Source organism: Tursiops truncatus, chromosome 2 (genome assembly GCF_011762595.2).
Source record: "Tursiops truncatus isolate mTurTru1 chromosome 2, mTurTru1.mat.Y, whole genome shotgun sequence".
NCBI lineage: Eukaryota > Metazoa > Chordata > Mammalia > Artiodactyla > Delphinidae > Tursiops > Tursiops truncatus.
The window spans coordinates 88,743,213-88,763,734 of record NC_047035.1 but is presented as its reverse complement, the minus strand read 5'-3'; the positions used below and the strand labels follow the sequence as shown (position 1 = coordinate 88,763,734).

Below are 20,522 nucleotides of genomic sequence, written 5' to 3'. Positions count from 1 at the left end.
TTTGCCATGCCTAAACTACTGAGTGCCTTGTGGTCGTTCAATTCTCTGTCACTCCTCTTTATTTGAATTAAAGCAACACTGACCTTTCTATTATACGCCATGAAGAGATTTGGCTTGCATTTCCATTACTACATCATTTAAGTATTAAGTCAACCTTTTCTTCTCTCTTATTGGTTCTGGATAATTAATGTAGTAATATAGATCTGAAAAAAACTAAAACAAACATAAACATAGATGCTGAATATGCTGTGTAGTATGTTTTATTATTTTGTGCTCTCAGCAGATATAGGAAATAGTTTCACTCCTCATTCGTTTATGCATTCATTCATTCAACAAATACTGTTTGCTATGTATTTACTGCAAATGATGATGATGATGAATGATGAGAATGATGAAAACGATGATGATAATGAGGATGAGGATGACGATTAAAACCACACAATTCCTAGTCAAGAAAATTAAAAATCTAAAACTAAATATTCAGCAATGAATATATCCAAAGAATTACAATTTTAAGCTATGTTAAAGTCATTAGAGCAGTGCATGTATAGGGTTAAGAAAGTTTGAAAGTAGCAGAGCACATGGATTGGAAAAGGAAATAGGGCTCAGAATTAAAAATAATTTAAACAACAATGATGATGACAATGTTTTACGCAAACTATTGAGTGTCTATCAGGTTCCAGTCACTGGTTCATCATTACCTTATTTAACCTTCACAGCAACCTACTGACATAATTATTATTTTCATTATTTTATACATAAGGCAATAGATACCCAAACACAGCTAGTAGTGATAGGGCTAGGATTTTAACACAGGCAGAAGAGTTCCAAAATGTGAGTGCTTAACTATATTTCTACATAAAATAGTTGGTATTTCAATTAGACATTTTTAATAATTAACAAATATGAATTGAGCACATATATTGGGTGGCCTTGGATGCCAGTTTAAACAGTTCTCATAATAATATATGATACAATGTTTAATAAATTATGTCACATACACATTTATATATTATAAAAAATCATTAATCATAATCTATAGGGTTATAAATTTAATAATAGTGTAATGGTTAATTGTATGTGTCAGCTTGACTAGGCCACAAGGTGACCAGATATTTGGTCAAGCATTATTCCAAATGTTTCTGTGAGTTGAAGAACAAACTAGAATCTTGAAAGGCATCTGGTTTGATGACAAAGATATTTGCTGAGTTCCAGTGCTGGGTGAGACTCTGGTTAGCTGGGCCAAATTTTCTAAAAAAAGGGAGAGTAAAATCTGCTGCAACTGCTTTGTGCTTTGCCTTCCTGAAAAACCTGTGTTTAAGTCCATCTTTAAAAACATTTGCCGTATTTGAAGGCTCGCTGGGCAGGAAGCTAAAAAGCTTGGCTGAGAATCTCTGAAGAGCAGACCTACATTCTTGACAGCCTTCAGGACTGAGAAGAAATACGTGAAATCTCTTAATACATATTCCACGAGAGACATAACTAAAGATGAGGGTGAACAAGGGTTAGACTGAGTCTTTCTAAATCTTCAACCTTGCATTGACTCAGCTCACTTTCTTGTTGAGTTCAGATGATCTGCCCCTCATCCTATCTTCTTAACATAGAAAGGGGAAACTCTCACTGGTAATATAACATCACTGGGATTCCCTAAGGCTCTCTAGTATACAATGTCCAGTGTACAATTTTTAAAAATTAGAAATAAGAAGAGACAAGAAAATATCATAGAAGAAGAGGAAAAACAACAACAATATAAACAGACTCACAAATGATCAAGATAATGGTGTTAACACACAAGAACTCTAAAATAGCTATGATTTATATATTCAAAAAAAGAGACAAGATGCACAAAATAAATAAAAAGGTTGAGAGTTTCAACATAAAATTGACACCTACAAAATAATCAGATGGATATTCTGGAACTTAAAAATTAAAAATATATACATACAAAAGTAAGTAAGAACTATATTAGATGGGTTTATCAGAGATTGAAGACAGCAGGATTAGTAAAATGGAAAACATTGTGCAAGTGAAATAAAAACATGGGACAAATGGGAACATCTCAAAGGCATTTACAGTTGGAGTTCCAGAAGGAGAGAAGGGAAAGAATGAAGCAGGAACAATATTTGAAGAGACAGTGACCGAATATTTTCGAAAACTGATAAAAGACATCAACCCAAAAAATTCCAGTGAAGAAAAACTCAATTCACAGGAGGAAAAACACAAAGACAACAACATCTAGGCATATCATAGTAACACTGCAGAATATCAAGGACAAAAAGGAAATCTAAAAAGTGACAGGAATTTTAAAAATATATATTACTTTTAAAATAGTAACTGTAAGACTGGCAGCTGAATTCTCAACAGAACTGTCACAAGCCAGAAACAATAGAGTAACATCTCTAATCACTGAAAGAAAATAACTCCAACTTAAAAATTCTACATGCAATAAAAATTTCTTTCAAAAATGAAGGTAAAATAAAGCCATTTTCAGATGAAAGTCTAAGAGAATTTTTTTTGCTAGATCTATACTAAAAGAACATCTAAAGGGAGTTCTTCAAGCAAATGGAAATTCATCCCAGTTGAAACCTTGACAAGGAAAAAGAGAAAGAAAAATATTTTGCGTCATTTGTAAGGAATATTTACTATACAAAATTATAATTATAATGTCTTTTGCAGTTAAAATACATGTAGTACTATAATACTAAACAAAAATTACTCAAAAGGCAAGAGGGGATAAATAGAGCTTCAAGGTCCTGAGGTTCAAGCAGAATCATGTTTGGGATAAAAGTAATAATTTGTATTAGATTTTAGTAAGTCAAGAATGAATTATTACATCTTGGCATCTTGGCTATCTGCTAAAATGACATAAAATTAGTCAACAGAAGTGAAAATGCTGTTACCAGCCATTTCCTAATTTTAATACAATTGAGAAAATATGAAAGGCAATAGGCATAAATGCCCAATCAGATGCTTATTGGGCCTCAGCTTATCAACTGGTCAATTGGACCCAAAAAGAATAAAATTTTAAAAGACAAGAAAGTCTCGGTATATATTATTGGAAATTATCTCTAAAACATAAGGTTTGTAATGAGACTTTATAATGTATTTAGCACCCTGGGGAAAAAGAACACATGTCATCTTTTCAGCATAAAAGTCACTCAACTTCTATGTGCATATTCAAAGATTCATAAAGAAAACAGAGTACTGCTAGTAGTCAGAATACAGAGTGCATAATGAAAATAATAAAAAATTATAAAACTTCAGAAAAGGGAAGTTTTATGTTAGAATTATCAGGGAAATCTTTAAGAGATAGGTGGAATCTCAACTAGGTACTGAAATATAACTGGAAAACATGTTTCAATTTTTGATGAAAATATACTATGAAGAAGAGAAGGAAATACACCTTCATATAATCTTTGGCTAGAAGTGGAAAATGACATGTAACACTAATAATCAAGATCTGAATTTGGACACTTATCTCACAACAATATTAGTTTCTATGAATGAGGACCTGGGATAAGATGAATGACATGGAACTGAAGATATCCCATTTGGAAAACAGACCTTCTTAAAGTTTCCTCTCACTTTATACTTTGCCACAAGTAGAGGATGCAAGTTGGGAAATCTGAGAGCAAGAAGATAAGAGGCCTGAGTACCAATCCGCATAGTGAAATGATTAAAAGAGTAAAAATATCCATGCAGAAGCCCTGAAGTATCAGAGCTATGTCTCCATAAAATGGCTTTTTACTCTAATAAAGTTTTGAGGGTTAATTATCTTACCCAACCTCAGAGGTCAAACTATAATTATTTTAAGCAGTGATTATTAATGTTAACAATTAATAAAAAAGTATACAATTGTACTTAGGTGTCCTTATTTTTTCTAGCCTTGCACTTAAAATACTATCACTCTTCATTATAGATTGGTTCACAGTAATATTTTGTTGTTTTAAAGTGCAATTTTTTGTTGTATTTATAAAAATTGTAAATGAAAGTGTGAGTTCTAACACCAGTGTCAGTTAACCACGCTATACCTGTTTCCATACTTTGGCCCGTGAAGTTACTATACAGATATCACTATGTACATAGTGATAATTTACCTATGTTGCAGATAGTTCATGGAAAGAGAGAAAAGTAATTATATTTATTTACTTGGAAAACCCCAAACTCTGAGGAAATATCAGTTGTCCTTAATAAAACACAAATGCTATGGCTGGATGTCCAGCATAATAATATAAGTAAATAGGTGATCACCCAAGGCCCCTGTGACTCATAGGACTATGAGAGATAAATCTAGAGGTGAGATATATGTTGCTGAATTGGATCCTCTAGGGAACATTTAACAACTCTAGCTTAATTATGCAGTGAGACTTGGAGTGGCAGCTATGGAATAACAATCACTTCCATTTTCAACATTTGGCTGTCTTAAAACCAACTTCTTCTGATCTCAAATGTCTGAGAGTGTCTATGAAAATGTTTAACATATTTTGAACATAGTAACTTTACAAATACTTGATAATTTAAACTAAATTATGAGCTTCAGATACACTTTGTAACTCCATGGAAACAGTTTTGCTCCTGAAACAAATCCTTAGTGGCTCTGAATCCCAAATTATGTCTGGTTTTGTTTTAGATCTCATCTGAATTTTTAAAAAACACTTTCATCATTTTGAAGTAAAATAATTAATGAAATTTACACAAACAATATTCTCTCAGGCATCGCTAACCAGTCACCAAGGACAGCACACAAAATGTTTCTTAGAAGTGACATGACAGCACATTATTCTAAATTTGGTTACTCCCAGTGAGTTTAAAGGAACATTATCAAAAGATATGGCTGGATGATTATGTAGCCTCAAGTAACTGAATAATTAAGCTATGGTTTAACCCAATAATATCACTGTCCTAATTTACTATAGATTGTGCAGTTTTCCTGTCTATATGGAAGATCTAAGGTACATGAGACAAATCTGAAGAAGCAGTTTTCTCTAAAGCATATTGTCCCAGTCCTAGAAGCCAAATTCCCCCAAAATTCAGTACTTATTTTAATAAAGTGAATCCAAGATGCTAACATCCTCCATTTTAAAAATTGTGTAACAAAACATCAATAAGCACATGATAAATTACAAGATAGCAAAGTATTAATGCCAAGGCCAAATTATTATAATAAATTATGAGTATTTCTAATATCAATACTCACTCTTGTGTTTTGCTAGCCTTGTACATTATTGAATGATTGTTACACGGCTATTATGTTAACCCTAAATGTCCTGAAGATTCTTAAATAATTGGTACTTAGAACTCAATCAGGGTTGATACTAGGGTATCAGACAAACATAGTGTTACCACAGAAATGGAGCTTAAGTGTCAGGGGAACCAGCAGTAAAACTAAGTTCATGTTGAACCGATGAGCAGCTTCCACAGATGTTTGTTGCTCCTGCCCAAGCCTAGGATTGTCCTTAAGGTCTGCTTGGGATAGTAACGGAGACCCAATTGCCAAGGTTACAGAGATGTGCTCAAGTGGAGTTTGGCATTTGCAAGGACCAACTCTGTCAGTTCTCCCCAAAATTTCAGCTGATCCCATCCTCACTCCTTATCCTGATTTGTCTCATTGTGCCCAATCCTTAGGTGAGCGTAGCAAAAGGCAACAACTGCATGACAGAAACAAAATTATTTATGTCTGAATAAACATTCACAGCCTCTGCTTCCTTCTTAATGCCTAATTGGCATTTCATTCTTTTCTGATTTTAATCAGAGGTGAAAAAATACTGAGAAGAATATTAAAATGTGAGAGATAGAAAGAGGCTTTGGAGAAGCTGAGCAAGTTGAGAGGTGTAGAGGGAGGGAAGGAATGGGGCGCAGAGATGTGCTGCATTGGAGATTAAACGTTCTTTCATGTTCTACAAGAGAAGCAGCAAAAAGTGATTATTGGAGTTGTATTAAATACTTTTGGTCACTTGACTGTGCTTCTTTTTGAATGTGACACCTCACCAAGACTGGAGTTTTCAGGCATAGCCCACAGCGTTAGCAGAACAATGGGCAACAAAGGCAGGAGCAAGGCCTGAACTTCAGGTTTGGGAGGAGCTTATGAGGACAACTGAAGAGACATAGGTTGGCTGGAGAATAGAACAAATATAAGCGAGAAAAATTCAAGATGATGATGACCAGTATTCAGAAATGAATCCATTTTAAATTTGAGTGGGACAATAATTATACAATATTTTTTATTATAAGGTATGCATTTTTCACACAACATATTTCTGAAATCATGATGTACCTTAAAATTAATATATAGTTTAATGTGTATCATTTCTTATTTTCCCTGAAAAGCTATTATTAAACCAATGGTGAATCATAACCTATTGTCAGCTCCATGAATGTAAGAGAAACATATCTATATTTTATCATTATTATGATTTTTAGTAACTATTTATCCAGCACAATCTATCGTGCACTGTTGTGCACAAAGCTGTGACATTATAAGTGCTCAGTATTGATTGAATGATCAGTAGTATCTTAGAATTGAAGTAAGTGATCATATTTTTAAAAACAGCTATTTTTTTTCCTAGAAATGTTTACTTTTAATATGTTCCAGTTGGGGTAGATCTGTTACAAATATTACTGCATTTAATCCTCCCTATACACTACATTATAGATCGTATTATGTTAATTTCACAGGTGAGGAAACTGAGTCTCAAAAAACTTGATGAAAATTCTGAACAAGGAAAGAGATGGAGCTGCTTTCAAACCCATACTCAGGTAACTCAAAAGCACAAGGTCTAAGCAGAAGGCCTGTGCACTACACTATGTTGTTTCAAAAGACGAATTTAATAGACAGTGAAAATTTGAAGGAGGAAAGGAAAAGAAACAGAGTCCAAGAACAGGGTCTAAGTAGAGGGGTTATGGTTATGGAGTCAAAGAGCAACAAGAAAACAAAGAGATCACACAAGGGACTGCACCTAACCTGAGTTAAATATCTGACAAAGTGGTCCCCTGACTATTAAAATCAGCATTTTCATCACCATTCTTTTATCCATATAACACTCTATTCTTGATTCTTCAGGAAGAATGTATAATACTGCTACCTCAAGTTTCAGATTTGTGTAACCCACCAACTTGAACTTATTACATAATATAATTTAAGGCATTAATTTTGCAAATAATGAGTTATTCATTCAATGACCAAAAGAAGTTCCCCAAAGTGCTTAATATACTCCAAAAGAGGAACTTGTTATACTGGAGGAAAGTAGAAGAACTTTTTTCTACATCAGTGTGACTCACAGACATACATATTTTGCATGTATATTACATGAGCTGAAAGATCATGCTGCAGTTCACAGGTGCTGTCTACAAAACAAAGGGAATCGATACCAGTCCATTCCTGCTAATGTACAATAAGCACAGAATAACAGAGAAGACAATGGCCCATATTCAACAGCCCCCAAACCAATTATAAAAGACTGAACAGGAGGAGTGGGGCTTGGTGTTGGGAGGTTTGCTCTTCATGGACAGAAGTTTTCCTCATCATTATTTGTAATACCATCTAAAACTTGTGTGACTGGGGAGCAGATATCACTTCCTGTCTGCATGCTGTTCTGTACTGCAATTCCATTCATTTCATGGGACCTCTCCTGGTAAGCTATGAGCCTTCTTTCTCCTGGCTACAATGCATCCTAGGGTTGATGACAAATTGTAGCTGTCTCCTAGCCTATTATATCTTCTCAAAGACCAAGGCAAATCCATGCTCGTGTAAATGTGCCTTTTCCTTGGTGGAAAATGAAATCAGTTACACACAGTTAATCATACCATAGTCTCACCTATATAGTCAGAAACTGATATTAAGTCTCTCATTAGCCTGCTCCAAACTCAATAACCCCAATGAGTTCAATGTTTCCTAGTCAACACATTAATCGGTTTTGGTTTTTTATTAATTCTCATTTCCTCTGGACCCTAACCAGACTCTCTATTTCTTAGATCAATAATAGGATTAAAATGAATCTCACTACAGTAGCAATTAAGACTAGAACCGCATGAACTATACTGGGAGAATCACTTCATATTTACAATGCCTGCATTTGAGAGCTTGATTTGAAGTGGTGAGCACGTGTTATTGACTTGTTACCTTGTAACCTAGGCTGTTTTCAACTATGTTTATAGAATCTGACTGAAAGAATCACATCAGCTAATATTCAAGTTCTACCTTCTTTCCCCAAAACAGTGTTCAGGTTTTTTCTTATTCCTTCCTGAGTGAATTATATGGAACATGTAATTTGAAATACCTAACTCAATAATTTATGCAGTTTCTGGGGAAATCTGTATTTTAATTTCTGTAGGATCATGGTCTAAGTTGTAATATCCACATTAAAGCATATATACACTTTATATATATTCCTTATTTTATAGGTACACATATATGTATAAAATATTAAATCCATTAAAAAAACTTGAAAAAATAGCCAATGATCATAGTACCATGGAATCTTAGAGGTGAAAGTGCATTATGTCAGATTCTATTCCTTCAGAGGCACCAGCTTAGTTACCTTGATTTTCAAAAAAAGTGTGAAGAAATGAATAAAATGGAGTCATTAATGCCAACAGAACAGTAAAATGAAGCCAGGAGGCCACTGGGAAAGCAGGGCCTATGCACATCTCCACCCAGATGGAACATGAATTTGAACTGGGCCACAACATCTTTAAAGAATGCTTGCACATCAAACTCTCTCAGAGTGACAGCCTTAGCAACCAACCATGTACAGATAAGAATGTCTCCAGTCTTCCAACATCAATCATAATTCTTGCAAAACAATTTATGTAAGCTTCCTCCTTTTTCCTGTTAAAACTTTTTGGTTTTTAACTCTTCTTGAAGCACATTTGGGTTTCTACCCAAATCTGTGTCTTCTGAATTGCTATTCCTAACACCCCCAAATAAGTGAGGTGTTTTTCCTTGTCTTACAGCAATGGTCCTATTTCTAGGTCAACAAAAGGAAGATGGTAATCTTTGAATTTACAATCCAGCCCACCTCCAGGAATGTGAATTCTAGTGACATAGATACTATAATAAGGAAATAATAAAAAATGCATTCAAAGATTATTCAAAAGATACATCAAATATATTCATCACAGAATTGATGAGAGAGGAAATAATTATAAATTCCCTAACTAAAATTCCAAACACTAAACGTATGATTAAATGCTTATACTGGAGTTGGCCATTTTTTTTAAACTTAATTGAGGGAAATCCTCCATATTTAATTTTAGTGCAGCTTTTTGGCAACATGTTTGCTTCCAGAACACAGGTGCCATGGAAACCACCACTAAATCTAAGCCAAGATGGGGAAAGAAAAGACTCATATTAACATCAACATCATTGCACACATAGATTCAGGCAAGTCCAACACTCCTATCCATGTGATCTACAAATGTGGTAGGATTGACAAAAGAACCAATGAAAAGTTTGAGGAGGAGGCTGCTGAGATGGGAGAGACCTCCTTCAAGTATGCCTGGGTCTTGGGTAAACGGAATGCTTAATGAGCTTGCTATCACCATTGATAATTCCATGTGAAAATATGAGACCAGTAGTACATGACAGTCATTGATGCCCTAGGACTCAGGGACTTTAACAAAAACATGATTATAGGCACATCTCACACTAACTCTCCTATACTGATCGTTGCTGCTAGTATTGGTGAATTGGAAGCAGGTATCTCCAAGAATGGGCAGACCCATGAACATGCCCTTCTGGCTTACATACTGGTTGTGAAACAACTAATTATTGGCATTCATAAAATGGATTCCACTGAGCTACTCCTCAGCCAGAGGGATAATGAGGAAATCGTTAAGGAAGTCAACACCTACATTAAGAAAATTGGCTATAATCCAGACACAGTAGCTTTTGTGCTGGTTTCTGGTTGGAATGGAGAAAACATGCTGGAGCCAGGTACAAATATGCCTTGGTTCAAGGGAACAAAAGTCACCCATAAAGATGGCAGTGCCAGTGGAACCACAGTGCTCAAATCTCCAGATTGTGGCCTGCGCACCAGTTCTTCTAATTGGCAGGCCTTTAGGTTTGTTCTTCCAGGACATCTACAAAATTGGTGGTACTGGTACTGTCCCTGTGTGTTGAGTGGAGACTGGTGGTCTTTTTTTCTTTTTAAAGATATGTTTAAGTTCTAAACCCCAGTACTTGTGAATTGTTACCATATTGGAAAGAGACTCTTTTTTAAATTAATTAATCAATTAGGTGTGCCAGATCTTAGTTGCAGCAGGCGGAAACTGGTGTTCTTAAACCTGGCATGGTGGCCACCTTTGCTCTAGTCAACATGACAACTGAAGTAAAGTCTGTTGAAATGCACCATGAAGCTTTGAGTGACGCTCTTCTGGGGGACAGTGTAGGCTTCAGTGTCAAGAATTTGCCTGTCAAAAATATTCATCCTGGCATTGTGGCTGGTGATAGAAAAAATGACCCACTATTGGAAGCAGCTGGCTTCAGTGCTCAGGTGATTACCCTAAACCACCCAGGCCAAATCAGTGCTGGCTATGAACCTGTGCTGAATTGTCAGGCAGCTCACATTGCTTGCAGGTTTGCTGAGCTGAAGGGGAAGATTGATCACTACTCCCGCAAGAAGCTAAAAGATGGCCTCGAATTCTTGAAATCTGGTTGCTGACACGGTTGATGTGCTTCTTGGAAGCCCACGTGTTGAACTCTGGCTATCCTCCTCTGGGTCATTTGGCTGTTTGTGACGTGAGATACACCATTGCCGTGCGTGTCATCAAATCAGTGGACAAGAAAGCTGCTGGAGCGGGTAAGTTCACTAAGTCTGCTCATAAAACTTAGTAGGCTACAATAATATTATCCCTAATACCTGCCATCCTAGTCTTAATCAGACTCGTGGTAGAAGGTCTCAGAACTGTTTCTCTCAACTGGCCACTGAATAGCAAAATTTGGTTAATGATAACAATGCAATTCAAAACCTTCAGAGGGAAAAGAGGATGTTTTGTGGATCATTTGGCTTTTTTCTGTGGCAATTTTAAGTTGTTAGTCTTTAAAATCCATACTTTTTAATGGAAAAAACTTGACCAAAAATCTTGAATTTTGAGACTCTTTAAAACAAAGTTTAATGAGAAAATTCAGGGTAAAAAACAAAATACAAAACTATACCTATAAGATCATCTCCCAAAATCAAAAGAAAATGAAGATATGTAGATACATGGATAAATATATATACATTTAGAAATGTAGAAAAATGACTGAAGGGCTTCTCTGGTGGCACAGTGGTTGAGAGTCCGCCTGCCGATGCAGGGGACACGGGTTCGTGCCCGGGTCTGGGAGGATCCCACATGCCGCGGAGCGGCTGGGCCCGTGAGCCATGGCCGCTGAGCCTGCGCCTCCGGAGGCTGTGCTCCGCAACGGGAGAGGCCACAACAGTGAGAGGCCCGTGTACAGCAAAAAAAAAGAAAAATGACTCAATTCTCTGTTTTCCAACTTTTTAAACAATGCATGTGCATTACATCTCTAACTTGAAATTAAGCTACTTTTTAGAATTTTGTGAATCTGTAAAATTAATCATTAGTCTTATTTTTGGATTCCTTAGCCTGATTGCTTTCAAAATAAAGTATTTGATTTCATAGATAACCCGAGTCACTAGTTAAAAGCAATAAACAGGGCTTCTTTGGTGGCGCAGTGGTTGAGAGTAAGCCTGCCGGTGCAGGGGGCGCGGGTTTATGTCCCGGTCCGGGAGGATCCCACGTGCCGCGGAGCGGCTGGGCCCATGAGCCGTGGCCGCTGAGCCTGCGCGTCCGGCTCCGCAACGGGAGAGGCCACATTGGTGAGAGGCCCACGTACCGGAAAAAAAAAAAAAAAAAAAGCAATAAACAAAACACCCTCTACTCTTAAAATTGCAGTTTCTTCATGGATGACATCAGACAAATATCTGGCATGCAAAAAGACAAAAAGATACGTAGGAAATCTTGGAAATGTGAGGAAAGTGAGCTGATTCAGGGTTTGGAGAGGCTAAACTTAGAAAGTCCAAGGAAGCTTCTTCATAATCCTGATTTGGTCAAGGTAAAGGGTACATAAAAATCACAGGGATTACAGTGAAGAAACCTGAAAAACACGGCCTCAGTCAGGTGATCAAGATAAACATCAACAGGGGTAAGTCATGTCGATGGCATCCACTCTTAATATAATGTGATGAAAGTGGCACTTCAGTCGTCTTCTTCCCAAAACCAATAGCCTCAGGCTAATCATGAGGAAAACATCATACAAATCCCAGTTGAGGGACATTCTTCAAAATACCTGACTAGTACTCCTCAAAACTGTTAAAATCATTGAAAACAAGTAAAGCCTGAGAAACTGTCATAACAAGACAAGAGGAGCCTGAGGACACATGATGGCTAAATGCAACATGGTATCCTGGATGGGATCCTGGAACAGAGAAAGGATATTAAGTTAAAAAAAAAGGAAATTTGAATATAGTATAGATTTTAGTTAAAAATATAATTAATGTATCAATATTGTTTCATTAGCTATAATATTTACCATAATAAAGTAAGATGCTAAGAATAGGGAGAACTAGGTGTGGAATATACCAGAAGTCCCTATACCATCTTTCATAACTTTTATGTAAATCTAAATCTACCCTAAAATGAAAAGTTGATTTAAAAATTATACACACACCTTGCAAAAACAGTGTTTTTCACCACTGCTGACACCATTGACACCCCTCCTTGAGTACAAGCTCTTGAAACAAGGATACTGTTTTATTGATCCTTGTATTTTCTATAACTTCTTAAACCATGCCTTTTACACAATCATTACGGGATAAATTTCCTTGGAACTGAAAGAGAAGAGAATGCAAAGCCTGGGGCCCAGCTGACTCCACGAAGTTAAGATGTACTTTTCCCGTTCCCAGCAATTATTGCAGAATTTATTCTTACTTTGAGAGAAGGACCTATAATGGTGGACTGAAGTTGAAAAAAAGAAAAAAAAAAATGAACACAGGTAGCACCCGTCACACTCAACGTCCACACATAATAATCTCATAGAACCTGTAGGCATGTTAATTTAGAAAATTACCTAAAACTTCATTGCTTAAAGCTTGAAAGTCAAAACAGGGAGAACACATTAAAGAAGATAACACATAAGACCTGCATTTTGAAGGTTGTTCTGAGGATTAGATAAGAAAAATATATGTGAACGCCTTTTAAAATCACCGTACAATCAAATAGCAGTGCTTAAATTTCCTCAGGTGTGCAGCATCTGAAAGTCAGTGTTCCTTGGAGATCACAGTGAACACTGATGTGTTGAATTTCATCAGGGGAACCGTTTTTTTTCTTTCTTTTTTCTTTTTTCTTTTTTTTTTTTTTTTTTTTTTGCAGTATGCGGGCCTCTCACTGCTGTGGCCTCTCCTGCTGTGGACCACAGGCTCCGGACGCGCAGGCTCAGCGGCCATGGCTCACGGGCCTAGCTGCTCCGCGCATGTAGGATCTTCCCGGACCGGGGCACGAACCCGTGTCCCCTGCATCGGCAGGCGGACTCTCAACCACTGTGCCACCAGGGAAGCCCAGAGGAACCGTTTTAATAGTAGAAAAGTACAATGTAGTATAGAATAAGATTACAACTGTAAGTACATGCAACACACACAAAACTATTAAGCTCAGCTCAGTGTTTCTTGATGATTTCTTCCATTATTATTCATATGTTACTTTGCACTGTTCTATTTCCTGCATCTACTTGTAAATTATATGTTTTCACTGAACTGTAAGTAAGCATGTATAACTTGTTAATGCTTGTATCCTCAGAATATTAGAGTTTAGCACATAATAGAAGTTATTTATTCAACAAATATTTCTGGAGCATTTACTAGAAGATGTGAAGTACAGAAAAAGTCCAAGATTTCTGTTCTCATGGTATTGACATTCTAATTCTAATGGGTTAAAATGCTGGAAGGCAATAGGTGTAATGGAAGAAAGGTAGAACAGGTTAAGAGGGAATGGGAGTTGGAAGGGTAAACAAGTTGCACTATTAAGCAGGGTGGTTGCATTGAGAAGGTGGCATTTGAGCAAAAGCTTGAAAGAAATAATGATTTCAGGCAAGCAGGTATCTTAGGGGCAAAGCATCTCAGGCAGAAAAATAGGGTACTGGCTCTAAGGTGTGAGTTTACGTGGCATGTTCAGAGAGCAGCTGGGAGGCCAAAGTGCCTGGAGCAGGTTGAAGGAAAGGGAGAGGGGCAGGCAAAGTCAGGATGGCCAGGCCATGTAAGGCCTTGTAGCATATTATAAAGACTTGTGCTTTCCTCTGCAATGAGATGGGGAATGATTGCCGAGTTTTGAGCAAGTGTCATCATTGGACCTACATTTTCAAAGGCTCACTCTGGCTGCTGTGTGGAGAATAGACTATGTAGTAGCAAAGGCAGAAGCAAAAAGATCTGTTAGGAGGTGATTGCCATAATCTTTGGTGGTTCAGACCAAAGTAGTGTGTCCATGATGAAAATTAGTTGAATGCTCAATATCTTAAAGTAGAATCAACAGTTTATCATAGAGTCAACAAATAATTTAAATAAAGATTGGCCAACATTCCTTAGTAAACGTCATCAAGTGCCAAAGGCTTTATAAACATTTATGGGCAAAGAAACTTAAAATAAAACAAAGACCATATCTGCTACATTAATATTATGTCTATTACATTTCTATTTTGTCAAGAATGACTAATTATTGGACTTCAGCCTTAGAACATTGGCACCCAGCTTGCAGGCTCCCAGGGTTTTTTAGGGACAGAGTTTGAGAACCACTAAGCTGTCCAAATTTGAGGAATGATGTTGCTGACATTGAAACTGCTTTTTCCCAGGCATTAGGAGGGGTACCTCACCTGTTAAAAGGAACATCATTTTCTGATTTCAGCCTGACATTGGGGAGTGCATCTGAAGCCAGGCAGGTAGAAAGGCTCACAGTACTGAGTCCTAGTTCTGGCTCTGCTTACCAATCGATACCACTTCCTGGTGCTCATTGTTTTGATAAAGATATTAGCAAAGCAACAGTAAAAATTAAAGTGCTCCATAATCCTCAGCACCCACCATTAACTTCTGAAATATTATTGCACGTTAGCTTTTACTGTTACTTTACAAAAGCACTTACTGAAAGGCAGAGAAGCCAAAAAGAGAAAAAAAAAAAATCTGCTGCTGGCAGTAAAGGGGAGGATGATTGTCTCTTTGCAGACTGCACCTTCCCCTTTCCCAAAGCAGCAAGGGGCACAGAGATCTGAGTCTCCTTTTTGCTGAACTAGGCAAGAAACTGGTAGATACCTTCTAGAGTGTGTGTGTGTGGGGGGGGGCAGAACGTGTCCCTCCAAAGATCAATACGTGGGTGGGATGTGTCTCCTGTTTTCCTTCCTCACTGTTCCTTTCTTAGGTCTTTCTTCTCTCTGCTTTCACTGGCCCCCCAGGGATCCAAGCCTGCTCATAGGAAATTAACTGAAATTTGTTATGTACGTTTCATTTGCCCTCTGTCCAGGGGATACACATTAAGTTGTAGAATATGAGAGTTTGCCCACCTCCTATCCATCAGGTGGGGACATTGTTCTATTTATGCAGGTGGTATAGGGAGCATGGCATATTTCCTCAGGGTAGAGAGGAAAGATATTGGTATTTGAGGCATGTTCAGCTCCCTAAACCAGCTACCCAGCAGCAGCCCGTTTAATTCCATGCTTAATTCCAGGTCATGCTGAGAATGTGAGGCCCCAATCTTTCTCTTTCCAAAATTCTATCACTCTGTATACACTTTGCCTCACAGGGCTTTTCTGAAGACGAATGAAATAATGTCATCTGTTCAATACAAGCCTGTCCCCTCACAACTCAATGAAAGATGCTATGTATTATGACCAAGCTTTCTCTTCAGCTGAATTTAGAAACTGCAGCTTACAGTGCTTCCTATGTTTATTCACAGTGGTATCTCATTTTGCACAGGAAAGTGGAGGCCCGGGCATTTGCATTTCTCCCAGTGGTTCCACTCTCCTGGCCAAGAAACACATGAAGAAGGGTCTTCACTGGCCCAGAGCCCCTGATAGGATTCCGTTCATGCCCGCCACTCACTGACAGAGAAAGCCCCCCACAAGAAGGCTGGGATCTCATAAAGAGCTCTGCCAGATTCAGGAAGACGTGGCTTTTTGTTCAGCACCATAGGACCCTGTGTGACACTCCACGGCCTGGGCTAGGGGCTGTCACAGCAGCCTTTCACAATTCAAAGAGAAAGGGAAAATAGCTTGCCTTTGAGCATCAGAGATGTGGGAGAGGCAGGAATCAAATCATGAATAAATAAATAAAAACACCAGCAGCTGTGATATTTAAAACAGACAATCACTATAACAGCAAATGACAACCCCGCAGCCTGCAGAATCTGCTAATAAACTGTCTGCTGTGACTGTTATTAAAGATAAACTTATGAGCCATGATTATTCAACCATTAAACCTAAGTGGAAATCAAAGGAAAATCTGTCTCAGATGATATGTTTGGTGCCGTGTGGCCTAGGAAAATTACTCAACAAATTTGAATCCTGATGTCTCTGTCCTCTAAGGATTGGCCCCTTGAAATTTGGGTACTATTTATGCAGAAGCTTTCCTTCTTTCTTCTTTTAATTATAATTTTAGTTTGCTAAAATGTGGCTTTTTTATTTTTAATACATTGCTATAATAAGCACATCTCGCCTCATTATCTATGGAATAACAGAAATGTCATTCAATTCAGCAAGGGCACAGCTAGTAGCGCAAGAATCTAAGACCTTCCTCAGATCCACCTGCTGACCAGACCACCTTCAGCTCTCAGGCTGACGTTGAAAAAGCTACCAAGAAGTCTGGATTGTGGGTAGCTTTGTCAATGTATTAGCTAATCTCACCTAACAAGGATCCAGTTCCAATTCAGACGTCACCCGATTCACGTTTCACTTGGATCTCAATCACTGCCATTGATATTATAGTCTGTGACATGGTTAATAGGAAGAGTGGCCTATTATGGCAGAAACAACATTATAGAATAAGATTATTATATGAGCATGCCATTTTGAAGACATAACAGGATGTTCCAGATTGAAAATAATCTTCAGTTAATGTCCTATATTATTATTATACACAGGCTGCAGCAGAGCAAAACAGAGTCAGAGCTATTCAATCTGGTAGGGTTTGCAAGGATTGCCTTTCAAATTTCTGCTTGATATTAGTATTTCCTATGAGCTTTGAATTAGGAATTTGAATTAATCTCCAATAATCAGGGTAATAGTCTTTAATTAAAAAAAAAAGAAACAATACTAACTACTAAATTTGCACTACCTAAAGTGCAAAAGTATGTGACAGGTTAAGGGGATAGTCAATAAAACTTCACCTTTTTTATATCCTGCATTTTTTGTTTTCTTTTTGCCCTTTCCACCTCACCTGCTTTTATGTCTCCATTTAATGCTTTCTTCTTCAGAGAGATTTATTGTAGTTGGGGGTCCCCATCCTTTGTGCTCGAATGTCTGTAATAAAATGTACCTGTTTGGTACATATTATATATTCAAAATGTTTATATACATTTTGAAAGAATAAATAAATGGCCTAAGAACTTGGATACAGGCCTATATCTCAAATTATTCCAGGTTAAGACACACATAAGGGAAATAAACATGGTGTTTATAGTACATATGAAAGTCAAGAGGCCAAGCACCAGCTTCATTCAAATACAATGAGTAGGAAAGGGGCCAAAAAAAGTCTGGACTGGAGATTCAAAATGTTGGTGCTGGAACTTCAGGGTGACAATCACATAAGTAACATTTACTGTGAATTCATGGAGCGCTTCAAAAAACTGTAAGACAGAATTCAGGCAGAATTCTCATGCATGGCTGGGTGTTAGAATCACCTGGAAAGTTGTGTTTGTTTGTTTTCCTTTTCAGTCCAAATTCCCAGGTCACCTCCCAAAACAGAAAAATAAAAATATCTGGGAAGAGCACCCATGAATCAGTCTTTATTTTTGATAACAGCTACTGAATGGGCAGCTTAGCCTCCCCTTGACTTTCATCTATTCTGTGAGCCACTCTGTGAGAGGAATGAAGGCGCTTGAAGTAGCCATTATTTCAACAAAACCACGGTTAACCTAAACATTACCTACTAAGACAACTGAAGTAATATGCGGAACGATAGAACTAGATCATGTGCTCAATCCCTGAATATCACAAAATGAAAGTGAAGCTAAAATAAACCTCTTTGGATTCAACAGGTAAATGATACAGTATGATCTAGGAAATAGACAAGAGTTTTTCTTTTACTAGACATTTTTATAATGAAAGTTTATGCGGGAGAAGTAAAGCCACATGCTGCATCTAAAGAGACCCTTCTGCTCCCAAAGACCCAACAGTAATCTGAAATACTCTTTTCATTTTCCTGATGTGAGAGCAGAATTTGCCTGTTCTTGAGATAGATGTGTTCCTTATAAGTTGTGCAAACTTGAAATTTTTTAAGTAGTTGAAATTATGAGCTCCCTATTTAAAGAAAATGTGAAATGAATTTTTTTGTGTGTTACAAAGTATTTAGAGTTTTAAAAACAACCCCTGAATGTGTTTGTTTTATACTGTAGAACTGTATAATAACTAACTTCTTATTACGTAGGCTTGGGTATTATGCTAAACTCTGAAACACGAAACCACATATGACAAAAGTCTGCTGTAACCTAGCTAGAAATTACTAGAAAACTGGTTGTACCAAAATTTGGGGAAAAAAGGACATATCTGCTTTATGAAAAAACCATGTTACTAAAAACATAGTTTAATGATTACTCTTACATGCTAAAGTCAACAGTTCTTAATGTGGATACACCATCATTTTGAAAGTGGAAAAGAATATAATGTGCTGTACCTTATGCCAGATTTTCAGAAATGTGTGTGTTCCTTAAAGTGAATCACACCTTTGGAACTCACATTTATATGAAACTTTGTATTTTCCAACTTTTATTCATATGAACCATTTAAATGTATCCTTCTCATTAGTGAGACTTTTTAAAAATTATGTATAGGAAACTAAGCCATGAAGCAAATATCCACTATTGTTGTTGTCCCCATTTTACAGACGGAGAAAATAGGTTCAGGGAAGTTAAGAGTTCTGTCCAAGGTCACACATGGAGCCAGTGATAGAAATGGAAATTCAATTTGCACTTTCTGCCTCCCAGCTCATTTTCATCAGACCACAGATATAAAGAAACAGCTTGTAAATGTTAATGAACAATTTTCCTTTGGCTCCGTATAAAGTAGAGACAAAATGTCACTTTGTAGGACCCAGAAATGAATTCTTGGCCCAAAATAGGGTTGCCATCAATTTTCTCCAAAATTTAGAGTGTATTTAGACAAAAACTCCAGCAATAATGGCCTTTTTTTCCACAGTGGTTAAAAAAGAAAAGAAAAAAAGTTTCTCAACAAGTCTATCCTTTGCTTTGAGCTGGTTCATAAGTCAGTTGGTCTTTGGGTGAAAGGAAATGAAACATTCATCACCTGTGATGACCAACTATTCATATAAAAGACCTCAAAGTAAAGAAGCAATTATACTATTTGTGTGGTAAGCCCTCATCTAAAGCTATAAGTAAACAAGTTAAGTATCAGATTCTCCTCACAGAATACTTTGGGAAGGTGAGGTAGGAAGGTGAGTAGGAAAGAACTGAAGACCTACACCAGAGCCTGGCACCTTACCGGAGGTATGTGGTACAAGTTTTGGGGGGAAATGCTTATGTTCCACCTCTTCTGTTTCTTTTCATGTGGATGACTATGACAATGTAATGTGTTAGCAGTGCAATCCTGGTCTTCCTACATCCCCTCATTCACTCTACCCTCACTAGTGAGTTTGGAAGGAGAAACTGGCAGGTATAGTTGGAGCCTTCCTCTTCTCTGTTTTTTGAGTCAGTCTGTCTACGGAGATCGTGGGCTCCTAATTATGTTTTACCGTGCATAAGCCTCTCTACTGAGAGACCCTGTCCCCTTATTGGAGATGTCTTAAATAATTCTCCGAGAAGCAGACTCTGAAATAGAGATTTGCCTTCTAGATTTGAATGGGGTCCTCTTTCCTAATTTGGAAACAAGGCCAAATTTTTATGTCAATTTCTAAGACCACCAAACTTACACACAAGAAATTAATCCATCCATGTTCCCATAAACATTCACCTAGAAATTAAATAGTATATTTAAAGCTTTATGGAAGAATTTAGTAAAGGGTAAGTATGTCCTCAAACCTGTATGGTGACCATTAAAACACATTTGTGTCTGTGGGGCCAAGATAATTCAATGGGAAAAGAATAATCTATTCAACAAACGGTGCTGGGAAAACTAGATGTCAACATGTAAAAGTGTGAAGCTGGACCCTACCTCATCCCACGTACAAAAATTAAGTGAAAATAGATCATAGGTCTAAACATAAAAGCTAAAACTATAAAACTCTCAAAAGAAAATATAAGAGTAAATCTTTGTTACCTTCGGTTAGGTAATGGCTTCTTAGATATGATACTAAATGCACAAATGATTTTTA

The 20,522-nt window shown here is 37.1% G+C and overlaps 1 pseudogene; it reads left to right on the top strand.

Moving 5' to 3' along the window:
• Positions 1 to 9,327: 9,327 nt before the first annotated feature.
• Positions 9,328 to 10,831, top strand: LOC101325155 (elongation factor 1-alpha 1 pseudogene; annotated as a pseudogene).
• The last annotated feature ends 9,691 nt before the right edge of the window (positions 10,832 to 20,522 follow it).